This window comes from Sinohyriopsis cumingii, chromosome 5 (genome assembly GCF_028554795.1).
Source record: "Sinohyriopsis cumingii isolate HCF-2022 chromosome 5, ASM2855479v2, whole genome shotgun sequence".
Lineage (NCBI taxonomy): Eukaryota > Metazoa > Mollusca > Bivalvia > Unionida > Unionidae > Sinohyriopsis > Sinohyriopsis cumingii.
Genome location: NC_142965.1, coordinates 122077683 through 122103401, shown reverse-complemented (window position 1 = coordinate 122103401; position 25719 = coordinate 122077683). Strand labels below are relative to the sequence as shown.

Genomic DNA, 25719 nt, shown 5'->3' with positions numbered 1-25719 from the left:
TTCTTCTTTACCCAAAGTGCAAGGTATTCACAATGGTTAGTCTAGGTATATGATCTAAAACGGACGTTCTTGCGCGGAAACCATATATATTTTTTCAGTCACAGTTGCACCGACATTTAATTTGATCCAAGAATTGACAGGGTTCTTCCTTACCCCATCTAAACCCATCAACAATGTTTCGCAACTATCGATTATGAACAAGTCAAATTATTATGCAGAGACTATTGCTTTTCTTTGAGTCACGATGAATTAACCTTTGACGTTTGAACCTCTAATAGGTACGTTACTTCCTTACACCAAATGCAAATTATCCACAAAGTTTAGTATAAACAAGTATAAGGGAACTCAAGATAATGTGCGGAAACTATACTTCGTCTTGCACTCAAAGTGACATTGATTGTAGAACTTCGGAGGACGAAATCGAGTGGATTCTTCATACAGAAGTGTGAGTCGTTCATAACGTTTGATAGCTGAAGATAGTGAAGAGCTCACGATATTGAGAGGAAACTATTTTTCGTCATTCAATCACAGTGACATTGACCTTTGAGTTTTTGACCACGATATTGGTAGATTCTTACTTATCCAAGAGCAAACAATCCACAGAGTATGGTAGCTTTGTATGGTGTACAAGTCTAGTTACTGTAGGCAAACAAAACTGTTAAGCAGACAACATCACACCATAATACTTTCTGCCTTACCACTGACGCAAATATACCAAGAGGTTCCTGTGGTCCAGAATTAAATGTAGGGAACTGAACGCGTCCTGTTGTTTCTAAATTAGGATCATTGCTTGTAGGGTATATAAGTTCGTGATTTTTAATAGTCACAAAATAGTGAACGTCGCTTATTCAACGACAAAATAATGAAATAATAATTGGAAATTTTAAATTTTAAGGAAGACATGTTTCTACTGATTCTTTCTAGCTGAGAACATATGCTCTTAGGAAACATGAAATGCAGCTCTATGTGTACACGTCTCCTATTTCATTTCAGTTATAATGATTATCTTTGAACCAAACTAAATTATGTTTACACCGTCTTTAATAATACACAGTTTATACACTTTGTGACTTGCACAATAATCTCTAATGTGAGATTCGTATTGTTTCACTTAAAAGTTTGAATTTCGTTTAAATTACAATTAATTAGAAGCATGAAACACTGGATTCCAGTACTTCTTGCAAACCATATTCATCAAAATATCTTTAGAGATTCTTGTCATGTCATCATTCGGTATATTTCGTTATATTACTCGTTTATTCGTAAATAGATATTTTAAAAATCTTTTGCCCATATCTCTAAAGCACGTGATAATGATAGCAATCTCCAATGCACGTGAGTATGATGGCAATGTCTAAAGCACGTGATAATGATGGCAATCTCTAATGCATGTGATAATGATATCAATGTCCAACTATCCGCTGCTAGGTATGTTGTGCATTTCTATTGTATATCAATTCATTATTTTACAATTGATTAGAAGCATTAAACCCTGGATTCCAGTACTACTTGAAAACCCTATTAATCAAAATATCTTTAAAAATTCTTTCCATATCGTCAATCGGTATTTATCGTTTTTTCTTCCCCAGCATGCCCGTGTATTCTACTGTATTTATGGCATATTTTACACCTTTTGGCTTCAGAACATCAGTTGTGTTTATCTAAGTTGTATTAGTAAGAACGCGTATTTTTCAGGTTTGCAAGAACTTCTTACATGTCACAGTAGTATTACAGTTTGCAAATAACAAAAGCTTTAGCTGTCAGACCTAGAGTCGTTTGTCATTTTACATTTAGGCATCCTAAACAGTATAAACATATTCTATGGTAACAGAAAGAACATGTCCAGTGTAGCTGCATGCATTCAATTGGGACACGCTCGGGTATTTTTACCAAAAATTGGAAAAACACATCGGAAACACACTAGACACTACTGCATATTCCTGCACATTGTTTAACAAAATGTATGAGGTGGTCCAATTGTGTAGCCATCATCGCCTACCTGTACTAAATTAAAACTGGATCTAAAGATGCTAAGATTTAATTTCTGTTTACTTATCATGAATATGCACAGTTCTAGCATTAGTACCCCTACTTCGTGGACGGGGTACTAAAATGAGCCTATATGTATCAATGAAGCAACCAGGTCTGATTCACACTCGGCGCTTTTTCTGCATAGAATATCTAAATATGGCATAGCGAGCCTTATCTGGAAAATGAATTACCGCGAGGATCTCGTCTTATCTTTCATGGCAGACCAAGTACGATTAGCGTGAACATACCAATATAATTTAATTTATATAGGTTTAATAACATTTTTTTTAAATAGACAAACTGCCTGAAAACATAACTATACTTAGGAAGTAGAGTTTAATCCAAGTCATGGTTATGATTTTGACAATAATTGTTTGTGTTTCATTGCAAGGTATAGGATCACGTGGTCGTGGCTACGGCATCGTAGCTAGAATATACGCTACATGATTGGGGCTGTTTGCATTTAATAAAATCTATTAAATTTTCATTTTGTCCTTGTCATATTAACGAATGATTAATGAAAAAAAAAATGTATTCCAATTAATCACTGCTGACCGTTTAATCTTTAAAGGTATGACACAACAAACCAACTATTAACAAAAAAATTATTATTTGCAAGATACTGATGTTCGGATTTTATGCGACCCTTCAGGTATTGATGTTATTCTCAACACAGGCTTTCATTACTGCTGAATTCTTCTTACTCCTTTCACGTTAATCGTTGTTTTTGTTTTTTTTTTAAATTGCACATCAGATAAACTATCTCACTGAATAAATTTTTATTTTGTTTTCTATGTCATAATTACGACACGAGCTTATTTAGCGTCTGTCAAAGGAAGACAACCGATCGGACCCGAACATGTAAAGTGATGTGTTTGATTCTAACTACTTTTTGCAATGCATTCTATAAATCACTCGCAAGTCAACGCTGGAAAATGGGATCGGCTCGAATTGAGAGACTTTGAATTTGATTGTACTAATGAATGAAACATGGAATTGCATCGGATAGAATCTTTGAGTTTGATTGTACTTGATGACTAAAATATGGAATTGCCTCATATAGAAACGTTGAATTTGATTGTACGTAATAAATGAAATATGGATTTGCCTCGTACAGAAACTTTGAATTTGATTGTACTAATGACTGAAATATGGACTTGCCTCTGACAGAAACTTTGAATTTGATTGTACTTAATGACTGAAATATGGACTTGCCTCTGACAGAAACGTTGAATTTGATTGTACTAATGACTGAAATATGGACTTGCCTCTGACAGAAACGTTGACTTTGATTGTACTTAATGACTGAAATATTAAATAGCCTCGGATAGAAATTTTCGAATTTGATTGAATTTGATTGTACTTAACAACTGGTAGCCTACTCCGATAGTATCAGCTAACCCTTGAAAACGGCAGCAAACATGTGTATGAATTTCTGCGATCTATGTGGCAAGCAAAAATAAAGAAACCGGTAATTTACGAAAGGGGGGGGGAACCTAATAGACCAACCGAACAGAACCAAATCAGGGGAAATAAATTCGATTCTGATGAACAAGAAACATGTCATCCAAAAATCAACTACACAAACAACCAACCAAACAAGGAAACATGCCATCCAAGGACCAACTACACAAACAACCAACTAAACAAGGAAACATCCATCCAAAGATCAACTACACAAACAACCAACCAAACAAGGAAACATGCCATCCAAGGATCAACTACACAAACAACCAACCAAACAAGGAAACATGCCATCCAAGGATAAACTACACAAACAACCAACTAAACAAGGAAACATGACATCCAAAGATCAACTACACAAACAACAACCAAACAAGCAGATGAAAACAAAGAAGGTTTATTACATTTTGAAGTGAAGAAGTATGAGAAAGATAAGACATTATTGTTTTATGCTGTTATTGAAACACGCATTTGATTGACCTAGTACTAAATCATGAAAGAGCCTCACGCAACCACTAGCTACACACATATGTGACGACGTCACTACATTGACTTACTAGTGTTGACCAGAGCGGGTCCCCCGAAAAAGTACCTTTTGTACAACAACAAAAAAAAAAAGAAAAAAAAGAAATCGTTCTCTCGCTCGTTCTCTCGTGCGTTATGCAGAACAGGAAAACAGGATCTTGGCAGAATTGTACTTGCTTGTCTTCAAGCGGCACAAACTGTTGATAAGGACGACCGTTACAACTTTTAACCTAACCGAACAATTTTGGACATTCTATGCTAACAAATGATTTTTGTATTTGTAAAATATTTCGTTTATACGGAAGGACTCTTGTTCTTTGATTTATAGTTTGTACGAAAAGTATAATCTACTTTTGTACGTTAATACTAGTTCAACTTTCTTTGGCAATATTTTTACGTACAACAAATGAAAGCTGCAGCGTCTGTCAGAATAAACGATATTATTCGTTCATCTTTCTATCTAAATAATGTCCACTGGAGAGAAAAAACCTGTGATAGAAATATCTGAAAATTGTAATGATTTAATATTAAATTTATGAAACTAGCAAAAGATGGACATTATTCAACGAGTTTCATAAATTCAATATTAAACCATTCAAGATCCTCTATTTATGTAATCCAACATTTAACATTATGATGTCATCCAATTTCTATTCAATTTTTTGTACCTCTCCATTGATATTTATATATGTCATTAAAGAAACTTTTAATTAAGTTGAGCAAAACAATAGAGCGTATCTTTGGAAATATTTGTAAATTTTAAATACTTGTTTCTTTATACGTACGTTATTTGAATTTAATCATAACTAGAACGTGTAATAAACACGTTATTGTATGTGGACTGCCTGTTATATTAGATGTCATGCCAAACTATTTCACCGTTCATCGCATTGTATCTTCTCAAAACGGCTGATAATTTTCGTTCGTAGTTAAATATGTATATACGTAGAACTAAAAAAAGAATATGTGTTTAGAAGAACTTTAAAAATCGATGGTTGCAGGTATAGAATTACTTCGAAATGATGCAATAAGTTATGTAGAATTGTACCAGGCCTGTTATTAAAAAAATTATAACTGTAGCGAAAACCTACCATAAAACCTTTTTTTCTAGATTAATCCTCTCCTCAAGAAAAATACGCGTTCTTAATTAATTACCAAGTTTACTTTACGTCATTGTTTTTTTTTCTCACGGTTTCTTCGTACACTTTGTCTAAGGGTTGTTTAGCAGGGGCCCTCGTGTGACGTCACGAATCACCACCTCATATCTAAAAATACAATGTAGCTCCAGTTTCAGACAAAAAATAATAATATGGCTGGTTAGTACCATTATTTAAATTATACAATACCGTACTTAGAGAAAATGAATCAAGCAAATTAATTTTTGTTAAATATAATGAAGCAGTAATGAATCTGATCGCTTTGAAAATACCTTTATTGCGGTCTAACAACATGTACGTAAGGGTGTTCTGTTCTATTTTACATCTCTTTAACACTGTTTATAAACCTTTTCTTGTGATTTAATGCAATACCATACTTATGTACACAAACTGCTATTTTAAGTTACATTTTAGACTCGTTATATATATTTTTTCTGATTTTATTGTTTTATTGTTCTTCGAACGATTTCAAAATCTGACTTCTTTTTCATTTCTAATAACAAAATTAATAAAACATAGTTATGAACATTAGTAATTCTTTTCTACTAAATTCAAATAATGTTAACAGAAAATATGTGTACAAATGCTGGGTATAAAACATCCCGGTTCAAAATGACGTATGCACCCGCTAGCCCCCCCCCCCCCCCCCGTCCCCGAAATGGATGTGTGAACTTGTACTATTTTTAAAAGTCCAGGTCCATGAGTCTTTGTATTAATTCTGCGACATAACGGCAATGACATGATGAAGCAGGTTGTGCTCTAACATAGGGAAACCATTTTTTTTACTGTTACTTAAAATCACAGGATTTTTCGGAAGTCTGCTGGCCATTAAGATCGTATTTGAACGGGTTAGTTTGTTTTACTCTATTTCAAGATAGGCATAGTTATAAAACAATTATTACAATCAGTCCAATTTCCGTAACAATACTGTTTCAGAAAAAATATTTAAAAATCCCTCTTCGACAACACACAAGAGTTATCACTTAAGAAAAGATGAAAACAACAATAAGGTTTGCTGAACGCTGTATCATATGTTACCAAAAACAATAAGGCCGATGGCGCAATGCCTTTTGGGTAAATGACATCATATATTATTTATATCTGGCTAAACAACCCTATTGATCTCCAGAAATCTAAGCTATGCCTAAAGTATTAATGTGGACACCCTAATTCCGTCCAATATGCCTGTCTTTCACGTTAGTAACATTTGGTTTGTTTCAGTATGCTGTCAATGGACAATTTCATGCGCAATAAGACAATAGACCATTCCATACCTAATGGGATACTGGACCATTCCATATCCAGTAGCAACCATAAAACTAGTACCAAGTATTATTTTCGTTTCTCTGATTGAATATCATTTCAGCTTAATGTAAATTGGCCATTTTGCAAAACACTAGAAAAAAAGAATAACCATATTTAATGGTTACTTTCTGAAGGATATGACAGGATGTCATGACTTCAGTGTTTGCAAGGCTCAAGTCTGAATTGTGTACCTGAAGGGCAATATATTCTGAAATCCAGTCTGAATTGCGGCTGTGCAGGGCAATGTATTTCGAAATCAAGTATGAATTGTGTCCCTGCAGGGCAATATATTTCGAAATCCAGTTCCCAATAACTGGCGAAACGAAAGGCGTCACTTATAAGCTGATATTTATGTGACCAGTAGATGGATCAACACGTACTTAAAATTATACATTAGCCGTGGTCAAAAAAATATTATTATTATTATTATTATTATTATATTAAAGGTCACCTACACTACCTAATTCAAGAAAACTATCATGCAATTGCGAATTAAGCAAGTTCATCATCCTAGATTGACGACAGCTGCTCTTGGTTTTAATCTTGCTAGGGTTTTGTAATTTTGGGGTTTGTTAAAAAAAATAATATCTTGTCAGACACGTAAAATACATGGTACAAATATCCTTTATACTGCGTTTCTTTGCAGTGAAGACAAAAATCAAGATTAGGCCGTCTGGATATACAAGAGGCATTCGTGAAGCAACGTTGATGCAGTATCGAAAGATCCCAGATGGAGTGTATTTATAACTGCAAATAACTCCCGACTTTAAGTCCGAATTGTGACTGAATGAAATTGTTTGAAGTGCACTTATCATTGACTTTTGAATTATTGCAGTGTTCGCTTGTGAAGATGTTGAGTCTAGTATTTAACGTCTCAAAAATCTTATGTTTATCTGAAATAAGCACACAACGGAACCCACGAAAAAAATCAGTGATGCTGCTTTAGTATGCGGGAGGTGAAATCTTAAACTAACTGGGTTTACTAAGCCCTGTACTTAAAATCTGCCCCTATTTGTAATAATGCAGTGAAACCCCCAAAAATCGATTACATCTGCTTTTCACATAGACTACAGCTGAATGAAAGTATACTTGAGAGGACGTGATAATAAAATTAAAGTCACCGCTGAAACTGTCAGTAGGATGCTGTTATATCAAGCAGTCTTAGGAATTGCCAGTACCAACTGTATAGTGGCCATTTTTTTCTAGTGTTTTGCAAAATGGCCAATCCTTGGACACAGTGTAACTTTCCTTCTGGGTCGAAATCAAGGGGCATTTCCTTTACGAGGGTATTTATGTGGACTTAAGCATGGATCAATCATATGCTTGTACATTTACGTCCTTAACTGTCATGAAATAAATACTGAAAATGTAAAGTTCTCTCAAATAAGCATAGCAACGCTAACTCCACATATATAATGCTTCCTGGGTGCGGGAATAACATGATACTTGTCTATCCAGAATGTCAAAACAGAAGCGGGGCTGGCGCTAACCCGATTAGATCGATTTGGCCCGCACTCGTAAGTATTTCTTAAAAATATATCTATAGAGAGCAAGTAATTTTAAAGCGATGGAAGAAATTTAAATTCAATATGATATAAATCTTATTTAAAAGTTTATTTCCAAATGCAGATCTCACATGGGGCTCAGCGCGTAAATCCAGGAGGCCCTGTCAAAATGGTCCAAATCGGGCCCCGCGTTTCCTAAGGCAGTTTCTGGACAGAAGAACAACACCTAAATGTAAAACAAGCAAACAAACAAAAAATGCTTATTCGCATTATTTTGAGAAACACTATCCTATATTAATAATATTATCTTGTGCACTGTGTGCTCAGCAATTTAACAACGTCATCAGCAAGGTGCAGAGCCTGCAGTCTACCGGCGAAATGTGTCACGTGGTCTGAAGAGCTCCACAGCAGCAGGAAGACTTAGTGGCCTGACCCATTCGGACAAGAGGTTGACTGCACACTGATCCTGTCCTGTCCAAAAGCGATTCAGTGTTGAAGGTTGAAGCCAGGAGGGCAGATGGCTCAGCTACGAGGGAGCGGTTTACAACATCTGTTGAAGACCACTTGACAATCCATGCCGAAAAAGCTGTCATATTCTGTAGTAGTCCGATAAATCAACCCCACAAATCTGTGTTGATACTGATGGACGGTGTTGTGGGTCTTATGTCACCTGTTCATTAAAATATGCAATTTTGCTGCATGCAGATCGTTCCGGAACAAACCCGTGTAGACTTTAGACACATACCGCTAATTGGTAACAGCCATATCAAGCGCGAAATTCAAAATGGCCACAGGACAGATGGTTGTACTATTCCAGGTGGATTTACAAGTCAGTAAACATATGATTTGCTCAGGAAGTATAATGTACATGTCACCAAAAGAACCCTTCAGCCGACGGTAGCAGCACAGCCACGAGAAATATCGGTAAGTGTATAAAATATACATCGATATGTGCAGTCAAATTTGAATGCAGATAATTGCAGTTTTTAATGAATACGTTATATCAACCCCTCACCTCAATGTCATCATGGGTGAAGGGCTGATTTATCGGCCTAATCCTGTGGCAACGGACCTAACCAGATTGGACGTCTCGAAGTCAAGCGGACTGCTGGATGTAAGGTGATGTCCATGTACAGTGGTAGTTTCTCACTGGCATAGACTTTAGCCAACACTTTTATGCTTGCTTCCTGGAGACGCAGCAGCGGTGAAGGAATGTTGCTGTGTACCGGCTGTGATGGTAAAGAAGTAGGACGTAGTGTTCTAGAGATTATGCACATTGTTGTGTTCAGTTGGACATCAATTAAGATCGACCCTAGACAGGAGCGCAATACTCTAAATTCGAATAATAGAGGACCAGTGCTGATGCCTTGAGTGGCTGAGCAGTAGCGCCCCAGGTTGAGTCAGCCAGTATGCAGAGTACAACTCTTATAACTGAAATAAGCTGGCATACAATCTAAATTAATGATGCTATATCGATGTGTGTGTGTGTGATTTGGATATTTATCTTAGCTTAAACAATTTCCCAGTCATATCACGACGATGTCTGCAGTGTGACAGTTGATAGTGATGTCTAGCACTGGGACATCGTGCCGCAGACATGTTGCATGATATCCCACCCAGTCACACTATCCCGAAACCAGGCCGACCAGTCCTAACACTAGCCTAGCGATAAAGCTCTCTGTACCATGTTTATGTCTTAGGTATGACTCGGTCGTGGTTCGAACCCGCGACCTCCCGCATCCAAGGCGGACTCTCTAAGCACTAGGCCACCGGAGCGGTCCTATATCGATGTAAAAAAAACTTATATCGTTTTCACTATTAATCAACGGCCTTATTTAAAATCACCCTTGCTTATTTGTTGGGTTCCCTGCGAGTTGGCTAATAATGATGAGTTGGTAGTAGAAATAAGACTATAACTGATGACAGAGTTCTAACGGATTCTGGTTTCAATAGGAACGATAAAAAACCGATAGAATCTTGCAGGTATAAAATGACTCCTATCAACCATGCCCTATTTATATTTCACACTTATTACAGTTTGTTTCTTAAATCAATTTGTAAATACGACATACCTGTGATAATTCGAAGGAACCATTGATACCAATGTTTACAGTGATATTGTCCGTAACGTGCGGGAAAAAAAGGTATGTTGTTGTTGTGGGGTTTAACGCCATTTTTCAGCACACGATAGGCTATGCATGGCGGCCAGTATTAATGGCGGAGGAAGAACCCGGGAAAACCCCGGGAAGAACCACCGATCCACGAGAAGCTACTGGCAAGCTTACTCACATACAAACATTGGCCGAATCCTAGAAAATATGGTCATACTGTATATCGAGTTTGTAAAAAAAACAGCACAGAATTGGGACATGACGTTTTTACATAATCACATAAATGGCGTCTTCAACACTTTAGCTATCAAAATAAAATTACCTTATAATATCTAAGAAATGGGAGCAAAATGGTCGAGTTACAGTGTCGCGTATTCACAATGGAAAAAAAAATTCTAAGAAAAAGTAACCAGACGCTTGCTATGCGAAACAAAACAACAACAAAAACACACAAATGCCTTTCGCAGACATAATGCTTTTAGTGTACTTTCTTCCTTCCTCAGTTTACAAAAGACACTAGAATTAAGTCAGATATGGAATATTGTTACACATTAAATGGAACAATGAGTGCAAACAATTAATCACAATCAGTCATCAAAACAAGAAAATGATGTAAAAAGTCAAGTTAACGAGAAAGGGTAGTAACACCTGGAATGTATGGCTGGAAATTCGCACAGTATTTGTGTAAATATTTCAGAAACCCCGTTACACTTTTGTCCGCCTTGTTACGAAACAGAAAATGTACAACGAACAATACAATGGGAATACTCGACCTCTGCTATACAGGTACTTTCCGTCAAGAATTTTATGAAATAGAAGAAGAAGAAAAAAAAAACTGCACCTCATATCTAGTTCGAATATCTAGAATATATTTTGTTTAATTAAAGCATTTTCAGAAATTGATGTTTCACAAATCTTTCATTAGGTACAACTCATGATATATATATATAGTCACCCCACACACAATGATAATAGAACTAGCAAATAAAAGGTTCGAATTCATATCACAATAGATGACCACCTCGACATGGTGGCTAAGGATTACAGGCAATACATGATTCATATTACTGAATTAGATTGGCTGATGTCAAAATCACTGACCAATCAAACGTCATAATTGAGTCACTGTGTGTGAAACTGTACCAGGTTAGAAAATGGGACAAACGCTGGGATACGTCACCATCACATATCTACTATCCAAAAGAAAAGTAGTTGGCCAAGAAATCTCGGCCACAATGATTCTTTCTAAAGACATTTCTTTCAAAGATGCACATTGTACATGTTAAGACAGTTGTGCACAAATCAAGCTTTTACATGGGTTAGATTCGACCTTCATTGTAACTAGGCAGGCCGCACTGCGCAAGTCATTTATAAGTAATAACATTGATTCTGTTAAGCAAGGACACGGGCCGCACAAAATGTGTCGGCCGACCGTACGTTGTGTGCGTGTGATTTAGAATTTTAACGTAGCTAATATCATTTTGTATAAGTCTTTGGTAAGTCTCGACCGGGGTTCGAACCTGCGACCTCCCACATCTGAAGCGGACGCTCTAACAACTTAGGCCACCGGATTGACTCTGTACGTTGTTCACTTCTTTATATTGGAAACAAATAGTTTAAGGTTTCTCGGTATTTCTATATTTTTGCCAACATTAATATTTGATGGCACTTCACCATCATTTGCCAAATCTTGAAAGGCCCTGTATGCCAGGATTCTCTCTCATAAAGGCCCTGTATGCCAGGATTCTCTCATAAAATGATCAGATTCTGCAAAGCTGCTTATGCCTCAAATGCAATCTATATTTAGTGATGGCGGATGATTGTGGATAAGGATCAATTTCAAAAGAAATTATATCTTTTCTCGTCAGAGTGCTTTCTGGCAAATGTGGTTTAATTCTTTTTCAACTTTGTTTCTTTGAAGAAAAATAATTTTAAGGCTTTTGTATGTCTACCAAACATATTTCACGGATTTTATGGCAGACTGACTTGAAACCTCCTCCGTCAGCGATGTTTAATTATTTTTTTTGCGATGTGTGTAAATAAACCGTTTAAAGACTGATTCCATTTTTTCTTAAACGGTGGTCAAATTTGATGTCGGATCAGCATCATTTATCCAAAACATTAAAGTCCTTTATGGTTTCAGGTAAATTTGTCCGTCTTTTGAAAGTAGTCGTTTAAAGGTTTTCCTATTTTAATGAAGGTGGACAAATAAGATCTGGTGAAGGATGGACGGACATCATTGCATATACATTAAACCCTTCATACAAGCCTAGTGCCTCGCTTGGCGCTCAGCATTAAGACGTTAGTGTTAGGACTGGTCGGCATAATGTCAGGATTGGGTGGGACATCATGCTACGTGTCTGCGGCATGATGTCCCAGTGCTAGACATCACTATAAACTGCCACACTGCAGACATCGTAGCAATATGAATGAAAAATTGTTAAAGCTACGTTAAAAAACCTAATCACACACACACACACACACACACACACATACACACACACACACACACACACACGCTCATACAAGCACAGCGCCAATCAAATTTGCTCAAATTTGTTTTCAACGATCTTTGAGAGGAAACCAATTAAAGTTATTTTAGGCTTAGTAATAGTGGTCATATTTCACTGCGGTTCTCATCTTGGCATGTATCTGAAAGGATGTTATACCAAGATGCTTTATGTCAAATTACGTCAATTTTTTTTTCAGCGGTTCTAGAGAGGACTTCGTTTTCAGAATTTTATATATTTAGTAACGGTGGCCATATCTGTGCCAGCAGATCGGCGTTATTGGTACGATCAAAGCCCATCTTTGTTAGGATACATTTTCGTGAGGTGTAATCATATTATGTTGGTCGGTTTTTAAAGGTTTTCTAATTTTACAGCGGCCATATGTTAGGAAGGAGGGACATCATATTTTTTTCTAATTCAAAGGTGTTAAGAAAAGATGATTCCAGTCAATCTAGTAAAATTCTTTGAGGAAGTCAGAAATTTTTTTCCAAATTTTGATCGCAGTGGCTTTTTCTAAACAAGTCTAGAAGTCCTTCATGACAGAATGGTTCTTCTTTGATTGAGCTAAACTATGTTGAGCACATGTAAAACAAAGATTATTTAAAGTTATTTTTTAACTTCTATTTTAAGTAACAGTAAATACCCTGAAAGCGGGTCGGTAGTATTCAACATATTTGAAAGACCTTGCTGCATGAATTCTCCCATTTAGAATCATTGCAAGATGGTACCACAGGTGCTCGAAGTGAGCTTGATGTTGAGAAAAGAAAACCAATAATCTAAAGGAAAAAAATCATACAGAGTGACAAAAATACCTTAGATTACCCTCATGACCCGTTTTGACATAGGACCCTCTCTATCATAAAATATAAGAGAGAAGATACGGAACTTCCAAATACTTCGTTCCACCCATGACCCTCGATTTCCTTCTACTATTTCCGTTTTTTAAGGCACACGACCATTCTATATGACTTGTTGTACTCCTGAGTTATTATTCTATCCATCAAGCCATAATTGACTTTTCTGCGTTGTACCAAACTGAAGTTACGGGCTCCAAAACGTGCGATTTTTTTAACTCTGAGACAATCCCGAGCTCATGTGATAAGTATACCCTTTTGAGCCAATCATATTTCGGCGTTGACATGTGTGCCGCATAGTGCACCTATTTTGAAAACAGAGTCGCATGTATACAATTTATGTGCAGTGAAGAAGACAATGTCTAATTCTTGCACGGAACAGGGTTCTTAAAGTGGAATCGAGTTAATGGTAAGTAAAAACTTACTTTTGCATCTACCACTGTTCTGTAATTCAAAAAGGGATGCACCATAGAGTTGAAAACATGGTACATGTTGCTCTTTTCACCGGTTTTCACATGTGCACGCACTTGTCCAAAGACAAAAAATTCGCGAAAATCGTGTGCCTTAAAAAACGGAAACAGTAGAAGGAAATAGAGGGTCATGGTGGAACGAAGTATTTGGAAGTTCCGTACCTTCTCTCTTACATATTATGATAGAGAGGGTCCTATGTCAGAACCGGTCATGGGGGTAATCTAAGGTATTTTTTGTCACTTCTATATAATTTTTTTTTCTTCTCAACATCAAGCTCGCGTCGAGCACCTGTGGATGGTACTGAATAGAAAATTATAAAGAAATATGGTGAAAGGAACAAGTAATATCTACACCCGCTTATTCGTCAGGTCCACTGCGCATGTTGCAAAAGCAAACAACTACACCTTACACCCAGTTCATAGTATATGTAGAGAGCCCACATACAGACCATGTACGTTTTATTATTGTATGATTTCATATTGGTTGTATAGCTGGAACATTTAAGTCTCAAGAATCAAGAATGAAAACAGTGTTTTAGAATAATTTTCATGTTTTTTCCTTTCAATATAACAGTATTCATTAGTAGCAAAGCATAACAACCAATTATGCTGAAAGACACTTATTCCTGAGATGTTATTAATAAATTGTACAGTGTGAAAAAGGATGGAAGAAATGAGGTTCATCGAGGTCAAAGGTTTAAACGTCTGTTTATTCTTCTAACACTAGAACATGGAAGAACTCTAATTTGCTTTGTCATCATTTATTTCTTAATTTTCTTTACAAATGAATTAAGAGAAACGTTTTCACTATATATTTCTTTCACTTAATGCTACAATTTTAAATTTAAGTTGATTTCCATCCTGTGCTCTAAGACTAATTTCCCCATAATTAAGGCCATTGCATACACAATACTGCCACAAGACATATTGTGTAAGCAATTGCAAAATAAGTATAATTAGTTTATTTTCATGCATAACATTGATGTTAAAGTACCGGTATTTTTATGAGAACGTAATACATGATGATATGAAAAGAAGAAACATAATTTCACAAATTTTCATATTTGTTTTAAGGTGGCGCTCTACAATTTCATATTTTGCATGGGCCAGATTTTTAAAGAAACAGAATTTCCCATGTTTTCCTCACTGGTTTTACTGGCTATTTAAAAAGACCTTGTATATCTTAGGCATTCTTAAAAGTGCTTTTAGTTTTCTTTATTTTGGTGTATGCTTAATGTCTGTAATGCGGGTCATTACTTGGCCTTACTTCAAATGTGCACATGTTAAGATAATTGCCAGCTCCGCGAGGTCATTTTCACGTCCTGGACTTCAGAGGTAAATTGTAAAAAAGAGACGTTAACTCACACTCACTCTGGCAGTTTTATTATTACTGCTGCTGATCTGAATGATGTGCGATATTTCGAACAAAGGTGTTATTTTGGAAGAAGATTTAATTGAAAATTTGCAAGGTTTTAAGACAATTGCCGGTAATCTGAACTTTGCCATTTCCAAAGATTAATATTTATTACAAAATGGTATATCGGCCGCTGTCTGTAGTAATTCAGTTCTGGCACTGGAGAAATATAAATGGCAAATTGGTCTCCGGATATAATAGGATTTTTTTGTAAAGGGATGAGAAAAATGAATACTTTTGAACATTTCCTTTACATTTTTCTAAAATTGTTATTCCATTCAGCTATAAGCATTGGCAACTCTTTTGTGGATGTTTTCACACGATATTATAATTTACAAAAGGATGTATAAACGTCATGGTTGCTAGACATGTACCTGATTTTAACACTGGAATGCGATCCTGCCAAATCAAACAAAACAGCTCTCTTTCTTCGACACAAATCATAAAAAAGAAACACACGGAGAAGGTTATTAAGGAATATAAAAATCTGCATTTCTTGTACTCCTTTTTGCGGACATTCTCTTTCTCCGATTGTTTATCTGCACGTATACTGTACCTCAAATGTACAAGTGCAGTCTCACCTGTTTCACCTGTGTTCCATGTTTGACATTTGAATGATCTTCTGCTGGCTAGCAGTTACATCAATGCTGATTCGGAAATACCGCCATGAAACTCATCTGCAGATGTCTCTGCCAAGTAACTTTACGTGATCGAAATTAGAACGATACTGAGCTATATACTAAGTGTCCACGTTTCTTAAAATTCCCATATCAATTTGATACAAATTACAGTTATTGGTGAATATATAAATTGATTGAAAATCCCATTTTAGCCCCTCTAATGCCTCGCACTCCCCGATCCCACGTCTGAAGGCCAAAACCACCACTCAACCCCTCCCTAAACTCTTGATTGTGACCGATAAGACGTTTCAATAAATCTTCTATGCTGTGTCTTGCTGCAATGAATGATTATAAGAGGATCTCACTTTGTTTTCCTTTACCTTAAAATAATGTATTATTGAACTCGTGTATATATATATATATATATATATATATATATATATATATATATATATATATATATAAAGAACACAAATCATATGGCAAATAACAGTCCTTTCAAATGCACTGGATCCAGAAAAGGATCACTTGTGTCCGGGATTGATTAAGATAAATGCAATAAGCTGAAAACCGCTACACACACACACACACGCACACACACACACACACACACATTCGTTTTATATACCATTATCATTACTCACTTTCATGTGGTAATCTGAACTTTAGTTTAGCATGTTTATACATCTCGATATTTATTCTATCGTAGGATGTGTGTCACGATATATATATATCGTCCCTAATCACAATATTTTTGCTTGTTTGTAAAACGAAATCGTTGTTAAACGTCACAGTTTTCTTGGGATTCCACAAAGCCATCTGATAGAAGAACTCGACGGTTAGGTCCCTAATTTAAAAACGTACGGTCGTTATACCCTTCATGGTAATTTCATATCAATTCTTCTTATTCGTATGCGCCTTCCGACTTTTTGTCCGCCTTTTACTTAAGAAAAGAAAGAAAAAAAACTTTTGAAAATCATGAGTTCGTTTTTAGGAGTTGAATCATTTTAATAAGTTTTATCATTTTTACTGCGGTTTCAACACAACGTTAATAGCTATGAAGGCATAATGGCGAATGCAAAATTTAATCTGTAAAACGAGATTTCTTTTTGGAGTGAGCTGACGCGGCAGTTTGTTTTTATTTGCAAGATGTAAAGTGTTGCTAAAAGTCAGCTCCGCTCCCGCACTGTGACACGTACACGATACGAGTTTCCTGACCGTAAATTATACCAGTTGTGACAGATTTAAGGTGCAGCTTTGACGGTTCGCCATGGCAAATCCCCGCTCCTTGTTTCAAGACATATTGCCTAAATCTAAACAGTAGATACCAGATCCCTTTATTTTGTCATCATTTAATTGGGCTATATGTATACTTTTTTCTTGTTTTCGTAGAACAATGATCTGTCAGAGACATTCGTCATTCTATACATGCTCAATGACATTTAGCACTTGATCGATCTAGAAAATCACTGTATGGTTAATTTATCACAACAAATGCAAAACAAGATTTTTATGACACTTGTCAGAGTAAAAACGTGTTAGTACCATGTGATTGGTTATTAAGTACAAACATACGAAATGAGAGATATTAAAAAAGCGAGCATGATATATCGACCACCATACGCACCTACTCTGTATTGTCTTGGTGGATATATATATCCTACTATGGCCTCGAATGCGGAAGATCGCGGGTTCGAACTTCGGCTGAATCATACGAAAGACATATTTTTCCAATCAATTTATATCATTAAACCAAAGTGATTTTAAATGTATGCTGATATTTCACATGGATATCTCTCACAAGACGTTCTTATTCCTGTAAACTTCTTTTGCACTCAGCACACGCACACATACGCCCAAGATTTTTTTCTCAGTCTAAACTCTGAAGTGTTCATCATGAATGTTTGAAAACCCAAACAGTCTTTTCATAAAGTTAAAATGTATGAAGCCTATTGAATAACAAGGCAGAAAATGGTCATTTTCATATCATTGCAGCTATATTTGGGATCAGATATGAACACAATATATAATTCTTACGTTCGTGTTGAAAATGTGATAAAATCGTATCTTACCTACCGCTAGCTGAAGGTTGTTTTGTTTTGTATGCAATCCGTCAGATGTAACAAAATTCCCGTCAGACGTATAAAATCCCGTCAGACATATAAAATCCCGTAAAATCCCGTCAGACTTATACACATACTCTGTCTTTCTCTTAATGACTACATATCTATATTGATGTCTTATTATGCTGCAGTGTGTATCCAAAGTTCTGCAGTGTACTGCAGTGCCTTACCACTCAAATCTAAGAACTCTGCACCCGTTAACTGAGGGTACAACTTGCTTGCACTGACCATATATTGGCACAATATTTACTTTGTACTACGCACAGCAATCAACCGGGCGGTGCGGCATGCCTGCGAAACAAGATTTTAATTATAGATCGCTTTTTCTTGCGTGCACGCAATCGGTTAAAGCTAACTCGTTATACTTAACATCAAAAGAGGTAAAACTTGACGCTATTATAGCAAAATCGCTTTTATTTGACGAGCAGAACAAGACCGTGATGGGGATATCATGTAATGTTTGAATCTTTCTTTAAACCAAGGATATAAGAAGGAAATGTCTGTTTGTGTTGTTAATCATTAATAAATATAAGACCTCTGCGAATGTATTTGATCTCGGCAGTGTTAAAGGATGAAGATGGCTTGTGTAATTCCTATTATCCTTTTTGGCTGGTGATACTAAAGGCTGTTTGTTGCTGTATAGTTAGTCTTTGTGGGTAATTAAATAAAATGATTTCTTTTTGGGCGTTGGGTAATATAGCGACGAGATACTAGACTTGAGTGTTGCACGCATCCTTTTTCTTTGTTATCCGTGTATGATTTAACATTGGAATCAAGACGCAATTTAAGCACTTGCTCATCATCAAAGACGCGATGTAGGAATAGAACTTCCAGATAACAATTCTCTTTGATAACTTTATTAAAAATATCACAGTAAATATGTGTCGCTATTTATTACTACTCAAATATTGTTTTTAACTGATATAAAATAAAATAACACTAAAATTACATCTAATCTCTCTTTCCGGATTTATGTAAACACGGGTTTTCGTCGCCATTATTAATTTATTAATTAATTTATGTAACAGTGTATTGTATATGAATTATATATTATACTGATTATGTGGGTCCTTGTGCATAAGTCAAACCAATAACATCCCGTTCATCTTATAACTCTGAGTTTGGTAGATAGTGTTGTTGTGGGGTTTAACGCCATTTTTCAGCACACGATATGCTTTACATGGCGGCCAGTATAAATGGTGGAGGAAGAACCCGGGAAAACCCCGGAAAGAACCACCTATCTACGAGAAGCTACTGGCAAGCTTTCTCGCATACCCACATTGGCTGAATCCGAGACTCCAACCGTCGCAGACAGAGATGAGATGGCAGTGATCCGTAACGGAGAGCGCTTTCGACCACTCGGCCACTCGGGGCCCCCGGTAGAATGTGAGTTTGCCTGACATACATACATACATACATACATACATGCATGCATACATGTGCATTTGATTGACATGTATTGATGGGATCCTTCATACGTCGGTACATAGACATATATAAACAACATATCATACTGACAATTCGTATTACACACATTAATAGATTACTATTACCAAGATATCAGGGCCGGATTAAGGCCTTTTGGGGGTCCTGGGCACAGCCAACATAGTGGCCCATCCTGCCTTGTCCATAAATTTAGTTACAGTACTATTAACAGCACTGTCTGTGAAATCAGACCATAATATACGGGGCCCCTTGAGCATCGTTGGCCCTGGGCACGTCACCCACTTTGCCTCATGGATAATCAGGTCCTGCTATATATAAATTCATATATGTCGGTGGTGTTGGAGCGGGATTATTGATCATATAAATTACAAAAAGAAAAAAGATACGCGAACTTTCGATCGACCAATTGTTTGTTGAAATAGCGAGAAAGTTTAATTTATCCTGTCACTCTGACCGACAGGTATGGTACATGATACCCTTTACCACTTGTAGAATGTCTTTGTTTGTATTGCACATTTCTGACTTCGCTGTATAAACTATGCTGTTTATCACACTGGCGACTTCGATCTCAATCAGCAAAAATTTATATCATTACTTTGTAGTCAACAACCTTTCGAAGCTTATTTGTTTCCGATAATTATATAGCCACTTGTGCTGACAGATTGCCTTTGACGAAGATTTTGTTTAAAATAAATATTACATGCAACGACACACGTATTGCAACTATCTCAAAGAAGTCGATGTTGCCATGAGAGAGAGAGAGAGACAGACAGACAGAGACAGACAGAGACAGAAAGCTGAGATTACTTCACTAAATATTTGTGGTATTGTCATGCCTTATTACATTCAACGAAAAATGTGTGAACTTCTTTAACTATTGCAATTATGGTGGTTGAGGCCTTAACTTTTGGTCTTTTCGGATATCTCAAAGAAAAGACAAAATGCATCCATTCTGTCTTGTTTGATCCAAACATGGTATACATGAACTCGCAAATATATTGTCTATGTTGGTGTCTGACGTTAGTGACTTTATAATTATCTTTTATATATTCAAGTTTACGAATGGCTTTGAGTAAAATTTGTCAAGCACCATCTCACTTACCCATACAATTTAAAATTGTATGTTTAGCATACATTTAGCTTTAATAAATAATCATAAACAAAATAATTGACGTTATTCTTCTTCTGGATGATGATAGATTATTTCACCTCACAACTTGTTACCGTGGCTTAAGTGGTTAGAGCGTCCGCCTCGGATGCGGAAGGTCTCGGGTTCGAGCGCCGGCAGAGTCATACCAAACACTTACAAAACAATGGTACTAGCAGCTGCCTCGCTTTGCGCTCAGCATTACATGGTTAGTGTTATGACTTGTTGGCCTGGTGTCAGGATAATCTGATTGGATGGGGCATGATGCTGTATGTGTGGGGCATTATGCCCAGTGCTAGACATCACTATAAACTGCCACAATGAGACATCGTAGCAATATGATTGAATTTTTTTTTTAAAAGCCATGTTAAAAATCCAAATTCACACACATGCAGATAATGAATGATGAATTTAATAAATACAATATAAATAAACGAGCTATCGATAAAGTTCGCAAACGTTATCCTATCTTAAATTATCTTCTTTGCACTGGAAACAGTTGACGCAAAGTTCCTCTTCCAAATACATTACTATTGAAAAGAAAAATATATCGCAAACTGAAATATATTGCATCCGTCAGTTTCATTTGTGAAAGGTCTTATTTACCATAATTCATCATGGTTACTACTATATAAATGTATAAATGTATCGGTGGATTTCCCGGAAGCTGGCTTCTGCTAATTATTGTACTACTAGCTATATAACAAAAGTGTATATTTTCTTTACTGTTATTAGCTCATTAGCTCTCTGGGATATTTTCTTAATTTTTGAACGCATCACTGCAACAAACGAAGACATTTTCTGTCATGCACACATATCCATTTCTCGTCTTCGTTAAACTGATCAATAATGTCTGTACTGACTTTATGTCAGTTGAATATCAGGAGCAATGAGATCAATAAACAGCCATAATTTGCAAGTGCTCAAAGCGTCGAGTTAACAGGATTATGGCCAATCTGAATCACATAAATGCACATCAATCGGACTTCCTCGAACGACTCATACTAATGATTCAAGTTGTCCGAGGATTTTCGGATGAGGTGCACACTAGAGTAAAAGGCAATTCTTATCTGGTCCAAAATTATAATGTCTGGCTTATCAGTCTGTAATGGGTTGTCTTTGAAATACACAGATCAATATAGTTTTGTAAAGTTATCTATGTAACGAAATTGTCTGAATGGTTTGTTTCGTTCATATATAATTCTGTGGTGTATTATTTTATATCAGCCGTACAGTTGTACTATAACTGAAGCTCCAGTTTGTAGTCCGTTCCAAATCATATTGATCCAATTCCCAAATATTGATGAACCTCGAAGTTTAATGTGATTACGTATACTTTCTTGTGGTAATAATGCATGCGTGCGTGTGTGTGTGTGTGTGTGTGTGTGTGTGTGTGTGTGTGTGATTTGGATTTTAACGTAGCATTAACAATTTTAGTCAAATCGTTATGATGTCTGCAGTGTGGCAGTTGATAGTGATGTATATCACTAAGGAATCATGCCACAGACACGTGGCAGAGTGTCCCATCCAGTTAAATTATCCTGACACCAGGCCGACCAGTCCTAGCACTAACATTTTAATGCTGAGTGCCAAGCGAGGTAGCTGCGAGGACCATTTTCATAAGTCTTTAATATGACTCGAACCCGCGACATGCCGCATCAGAGGCTGACGCTTTAACCACTTAGACCACCAGAGTGATGCTAATGCAAGCTTGCAAATGTCGTCACGATCCTATCATTTTGGTAGAAAAATAAGATGAGCTGATTGAAACGATGGAAAAAAATGCTGCAGCATTTCATTCGGTGAGAATTTTATATCAACAGTATTATCAAAACGAAAGCATCATTCATTTGATGCAATACACCAATCAATTTTGACAGATCAAGTAATACACCAATCAGTTGTGACAGATCAAGTAACACATCAATCAATTTTGATAGATCAAGTAATACACCAATCAGTAATGACATTTCAAGTAACACATCAATCAGCAATACTCGAATCAGTTGTGACAGATCAAGTAAATCACCCATCAATTTTGACAAAGATAGTAATTGTCTTTGTCAGTTCATCAGTCCATACTTTTCTGATCGCTGTTTTTTTGCAGCCATATGATTCGTTATGTAACCACGTGACGATGCGCTCGATTATTCCTATAATTCATTGAGAATCGAGCACATACAACGTATGCACAACGCTTGTAAGCATTACAAATGGGCGCATGATTGGGATAAGCGGCAACGTTTCTAAGACAAAAGATAGCATTCGCGTATATAAATAGATCCAAATTTAATGAAGAAAATTGTGTGTGAAAATTAATTTACAGTTACAAGCCATCATCAAATGTTACGTTTAATTTGTGCATTGATAAATTACACGTATTAGGTCGCTAGTAAAATTTAAACCACAGTTACTCTATATAAAATGGGATCACGACTTGTTAGTCTTGATATTCAAATGACTGTGACATACAAAGAGCAAAAAGCCTAGACGTTATAAAATATATTTATTATACAGCAATTTGACCTTAGTTTTGTTAGATACTATAAATAAAGGCTTCGAAGTACACGAGATTCTTAATTCATGAATGAGAAAAATGCCTCCACAAAATTATGAGGTAGACGACGTATTCTGGTTATGCCTAAAATGTTCTACTGTCATTATTTCTCAGTGAAAAGAAGCCTTGCTGTTTTGGTTTCGTCTTGCTTTTTAAGTTCTAGAAGTATAGGAGTTGTTTATTGGGAGGGGGTGGGGGAGCTGGGGAGTCTGTAAATAGATAAATAAGTTATATTTGTTGTTCTTTTCGTGTTGCTCTTCTAAAAAGAACAAAGAGTAATACAGCAAAACGTGACACAGCGTTATGCAAAAACAAAGTAACTGACGTAAACAGTGGACGAGGCTATAAATATAAGTTTGCGCAAGCGCACACGAACTTAAGACAGCATTTGCCATATAGCTATGTAATTTAACAGTCATATCGCGAAGTGCATTATTTCCTTTGTTTTTGTGTTTGTGACAACCGATGAACAAAATATGAATATATGCTACAAGTACATTTTATGCTCTCTAGAAGTCTAATCTAACTGCAAATTGCATAGACTCGGATCTTCCGTTGCATAATGAGCGTGTAGTTCTGGGTCTATGCAGTTTGTTACGAGTAATCGGTAGAACAAATAATATAAACCCTGACCTGCCAGCGCATTATGTGACGGCATATCCGGCCTTTTTTTTTGAGTGGGGGTTTGCAGTCAGACCAGACCTATAAGCGAGTATATAAGGTAGCTTAAGTCTTTTCAAATTTCACCGAAAGAAAAGATGAAAATAAAATGCTCACGAAGACTGGAGACACATAATAACAGATCAAATACTGCGTTTCGAGTCAGCATTCGTGACACAAAATGTATACTTTTTTCAATGTATGGATACGCCTATGGTTAAACAAAATATTACATGCGTCCGAAAAAATAGCTGCATCAATGTATTTCCACAAGTTAATCTATGTCGCAGAATAAGGCAATAAATAACTTGGTTTCGCTTTAGAACGATTTGAATATTATCGTCGAACATGCGTACAATGTTACTTAGGGCTGATAATTATTTTCTAGGTAAGCAACTGAATTAGCATGTATCTCGTCGTAGATTGTTTGCGGAGAGAGTCACTAAAAGCACGGTATGCACAGGTATTTAACCCTTACTTATACTCACTCTCCTGGCGATTTAAGGCACGTTTCTTTTCTAACTGACACACTGGTCTTTTGGATTTTGTCAAGGAGTGAACGTTCTCCAGTTTTATTCTCCACCATAGAGGTAAGTGCTACATTTGTATTTTATTTGATATATGAAGTATGTTCAGATTTTAATGTCGTATCGTGAAATGATGCATTTACTACTATGCGGATTTAAAACGTTGTGAACTTTTGAATTGTTACAAGTTGCTATTAGGGGTTTAATTTAGTAGCATGTATCCATATATTTTAATTCCGTACCCATCTTGGTTTTATTGTAGCTGTCTGTACGTATGTCTATACGTATGTATGTGCGCATGGTAGATCCATGAAGGTTGGGTGTGACCAATACAAGTGGGCCAACCCAATTCAGGAGAACAGTGTGCTGTCTGTACGTATGTATGTGCGGGTATATCAGGCTGTCTGTCTGGCCGTCTCTGTGTCTATATGGAAATAGAAGATGATGTAACCGTCAAAGCTATACGAAGACGAAACCGCTAATTTGTAAACTTGTACGCATGGTGGATCCATGAAGAGTGTGTGCAGCCGATACAAGTGTGGGCCAACCCAGGAATTCCAGAGAACTGAGTGGTTTGTCAGTTGACACATGTGCAAGTTTTTACAAATATTTATGAATCATACGGCTGTACAAATAACCGAGTCATATGTTTGTTTCAATTGACTGTTGTTGAGTATAACTGAGTCATTTTCATTCCTATAGATTTTTTTAATTTTATTTTCATTCCATGAGATTATTTGTATCTTTCTTTCATTAATATATTAATTTATGAGTGAAGTGTAATTTAAAGAGTTATATCCAGAAATTACTTGAATGATTTTATTTATTTTAATATTTATTAAGTTTTATATATTTCACCTGGAGTTGTTCATGAATTTAGGCCGTCCGCATTGCTGACTGGGGGATCACGAATCACTAAAAATGTAAAAGTCCACCTTTTTGTTGTATTAGTTATAATACTAGAGATATGACGGGGTGGGGGTGGGGTGCAGAGCGTTTGTCCATTTTCCAAGATTAAAAAAAAATCATTTGTGCAGTATATAAATATTTTTCCAATTTGATTTAACTTTGCTACCACCTGAAAAATTCGCGTGGATTATTACCTATTTGAAACATGTTACACAATTTCATCTAAACTGCCTCTGCTTTCTCTATCTCTCTCTGTGTCTCTGTCTCTGTCTGTCTGTCTGTCTGTCTCTTTCTCTCAAGCCGAAAGGTACAAAAATACGTAGCGATTTGCGGAGTGAGAAAGTAAGAATATGAACTGGATGAAAACTGAATTCTCACTCAGTT

At 36.3% G+C, this 25719-nt stretch overlaps 1 protein-coding gene across 5 annotated transcripts in view; it reads right to left on the bottom strand.

The window, feature by feature from the left end:
• Window positions 1–25719, bottom strand: part of LOC149800097 (uncharacterized) — an 88699-nt gene that overhangs the window by 35726 nt on the left and 27254 nt on the right. The window contains exon 1 of one of the 5 annotated variants that reach the window (XM_089959666.1): window positions 18039–18317. The exons of 3 other annotated variants lie outside the window; for them this stretch is intronic. The gene's annotated coding sequence lies outside the window, so the exon portion shown is untranslated. Of the gene's footprint in view, window positions 1–18038; window positions 18318–25719 lie in introns of those variants that run through there. One more of the 5 variants, XM_089959667.1, reaches the window with a different exon arrangement.